The 3,748-nt window shown below is 39.9% G+C and overlaps 1 pseudogene; it reads left to right on the top strand.

Annotated features, from left to right (window-relative positions):
* Nucleotides 1-990: 990 nt before the first annotated feature.
* On the top strand, nt 991-1,577 carry LOC123239914 (annotated as a pseudogene).
* The last annotated feature ends 2,171 nt before the right edge of the window (nt 1,578-3,748 follow it).

Raw genomic sequence — 3,748 nt, 5'->3', positions numbered from 1 at the left:
GTGGGATATGACATGCAGTTTTGGGGGCAGACAAAGGCACTGCATACAGTGAGAGGGAATGACACATGGTCTCTTACAGGTTTGCCACCACTGGTCTATACTGTCCATGCTGCTCCTCTCCTACCCTACTACCTTTTCCTCTCTCTCCAACCAGAATTTAAATTCAGTAGTAATGGATAATGATTCCTCTAAGGACATGTTTCCTCTGAGAGATATTGTCATGCATGACTAAAGGGTTAATATGCAGCCTATTCCTTTTATCTCTACTCATTTCAGTACATAGCAAAGAAATATCCCTAAATTAAATGATGATTCATTGACTGTGGTTGCTCAATTCAAAGCAATTTTTATAGGTTTCAATCCAAGTTGGGGTGATGTAATAAATCTGAATACTTTACTCTCTGAGATAGAAAGGCAGCCAATATTTAAGGCAACCATTATTGTTCAGGATGAGAATGGTAAGTATTGGCCATTAGAGGACACACTGTGGGATCCCAATAATTCTAAGGATTATGCTAGATTATATGATAATAGGGAAGCTGCACTAAAAGAAACAGAATACTGTTTTGCTCACCCAGAAAACTGAAGAAAATTCACACATGTCTGACAAAAGTATAATGGACCCTTCTATCAGTTTTATATCAAATATGCACAGCAGTAATGAGATATGAAATTTTAGATGTCATAAAATTCATTGATGTTTGTATCATATGTGATCATTATGTGTCTCCCTCTTCCCTGAAAATGAGAGACTATTGTTACAAGTATTGCCCAGACTAGCCTCTTATGAATGTAAAACAGTATAGAACTGCATATATCTTTGAAGGTTATGAGAGAGAGAGAGGAAGAGGAAAATTAGCTTCCCTGGCACTGACATGGCTGCCGTTGGGAGCAGCCATCTTGTGGGAGCAAAACCAGTGCCTGGAGAGAGGAAAAAAAGGAGTGGCAGCCCCTCACCAGTGAGGAGACAGGAAGCCCAAGGCTCAGGAGTGGGGAGGTTTCTTTTGCCAACGTTCAACACATCACACTTGGAACATGGGGAATATATTTGCTAACCTTTTCAAGGGGCTCTTTGGCAAAAAAGAAATGGGTATTCTAATGGTTGGTCTGGATGCTGCAGGAAAGACAACTATTTTGTACAAACTGAAGCTGGGTGAAATAATAACGATTATTCCCACTATAGGTTTCAACATAGAAACTGTAGAATACAAAAACATTAGCTTCAGGTGTGGGATGTAGGTGGCCAGGACATAATCTGACCCTTATGGAGCCATTACTTCCAAAATACACAAGGACTGATTTTTGTGGTTGATAGCAATGACAGAGAGTGAGTGAATGAGTCCCAAGAAGAACTGATGAGAATGTTGGCAGAGGATAAGCTTAGGGATGACGCCTTAGTTTTTGCTAACAAACAGGATCTTCCCAATGCCATGAATGTAGCTGAAATTGCAGATAAACTTGGACTGCATTCTCTCCATCAGAGAAACTGGTACATCCAAGCCACCTGTGCCACTAGTGGGGATGGGCTCTATGAAGGACTGGACTGGTTGTCCAATCAGCTTCAAAACCAGAAATGAAACAATAAAAGTTCCTTCTCCCTTTTTCCTTCTCTCCCTCTTATTTCCTCCTCCTGTTTGCCCTTCACTTTACTCTCATGTGGCAAACTGTGCTACTTTGTATTGGAAGCTATTTTTTCTTACCCCTTGTCACAGTATGTATTGCACCATGTTGTAAATGTGGCAAATACAGGCCTGAAAACAGGTTTCTTACTTAATGTAAATAGTTTTTGTTTCCAGTGGGGCAGTTTCTGGCACTCCTATGCAATATTACTCAGCTTTTTTTATTGCAAAAAAAAACTCACCATTTAGTACTGGGAAGGGATTTTAAGCACACTGGCACTTGGGTTGCTGGGGTTTAAGGTGCAGCAGCAGAGCCAAGTGCTACTCCTACTGGCCTGGGAGATGTGTGGAGATCCATTTTGGTGGTTTGTTTTTAACCTGAACTCAGTGTATTTTTTTTGAATAGTAAAAAAAAATTTTAAAAGAGAAGTAAAACACTTGACCACACAAAATGGAGAAAAAACGCTTAGTATAGGTTTTTCAGTAACAGCTTTTACCAGACCATTATAATTATCTGCATTTCTCTTTTGAAACTTGAGAAATGATAAAAATCAAATGAGTGATCAATTTTGCATGTTTAAAATAGAGATCAATGTAATGCTATGTCTTTGGATCTTTATGTATTTCATAGAGTTTATGCTTGTATTTGTGCTCACATGGATACTTATTAGGAAAAAAAGCTTTAAGGTTGTGGTTCAGAGCAGGCTGCACATTGAGAGCATTAGATCTTCAATCATAAGCTGTTTATAACTAGACTTTTTGCCCCCTTTTGCAGTTCAGGTCAGGCCGTGAGTAGTTCTCCATCACACTTGAATAACTCGTAGGAAGGATACAATAATGGTGGCTGGTTATAAACATTGAGAAGAACTTTTGAACATATTTGGAGGAAAAAAATCAGCCTTTCAGTTTTGGTTGAGTATGTGGTGCTTCTGTTTGAAACCACCCCAGAAACCTCTCCACAGTAAGCACAGCCTATGTTAGCCCCAATGCTTGGTTAGAGGTATTTCAAAGACACTGTCAAGAACACCAGGTATTTCTCTACGGTGTCTAGGTTTTGAAAGAAAACAAATTGAGCATGAGATCTTGGGGAGTCATTCCATTCTAGAAGTATTCAGTCTCATTTTGGAACAACCTCCCTATCTGTATATGTGTGAAATGTCCTTTACTACCCTTCATACTACAAGGGTCAGATTTGCCATCTGAAAAAAAAAGATCTTTACTTTTTTTTTCTTTTGTATTTTGATAAACACTAAAGAAGCTGGAACTGTTAAACTTTATCTCAGGAAAAACTCAGAACTGGTTCATTTGGTGTTGTGAAAACTCTTATTGCTTTCAATACACAATTAGTAATCAACTGTTTTGTATACTTGTTTTCAGTTTTCATTTTGACAAACAAGCACTGTAATTAAACCTATTAGAATAAAAAAGGAGGAAAATTTAAAAAAAAAAGAATAAATACAGAAGGCAGGGAAAGAGAAACATCTGGCCTGGGGATCCATTTAACATCTACAGTTGAGGAATTTTTGCCTCTTTTACAAGAAGCACTGGGAATTATAAAAGATGGGGCAGCAGGGATGTTAAAATGTGACCTAAATGGTTTGTGAGTACACACACTGGGTTGAAGGAGAGACAGGACCAACCAGGATAGGGAGACCAAGGTTCACTACTAAGCTGGTAACTGTCAAAAATGGCAGTTGGCCCCAACGGTCACCCAGCTCATCCTAGGCCGGGTATATGGAACCAGCAGGCAAAGGTAAAAGTTTTTAACAGTTTAATTGAGGGTAACTAAATAAAATATGGGATAGGGGATACTACAATTGAAAAACTAAAGGGCAAATCACAGGGGCAAGGGGAGGACTTGACTACTCTAATCTAATTGACCTAAGCCAGGCAGGGCCCAAAGGAACAGTATTGGAGTCACTGGGAAGGCTGCTTCAAACCTGGTCCCAGCCAGGTTTGGCCAACACAGCTAAAGGGCCTGAGGGTGGCTTTGGGGCTCACGGTTATTCAAGGATGATCACAGGATGCCAAGAGCCAACATGGTCCAAGGTACCCAAGTAGAGAGAGTGTGCTTGAGATGCTGTCCGACAGATCCCAAACCCCTTCTCCACTTGTTGCAGCTCTGCAGG

This window comes from Gracilinanus agilis, chromosome 3 (assembly GCF_016433145.1).
Source record: "Gracilinanus agilis isolate LMUSP501 chromosome 3, AgileGrace, whole genome shotgun sequence".
In the NCBI taxonomy this organism is placed as follows: domain Eukaryota; kingdom Metazoa; phylum Chordata; class Mammalia; order Didelphimorphia; family Didelphidae; genus Gracilinanus; species Gracilinanus agilis.
The sequence above is the reverse complement of the archived record's forward strand: the minus strand, read 5'-3'. Positions and strand labels throughout refer to the sequence as shown.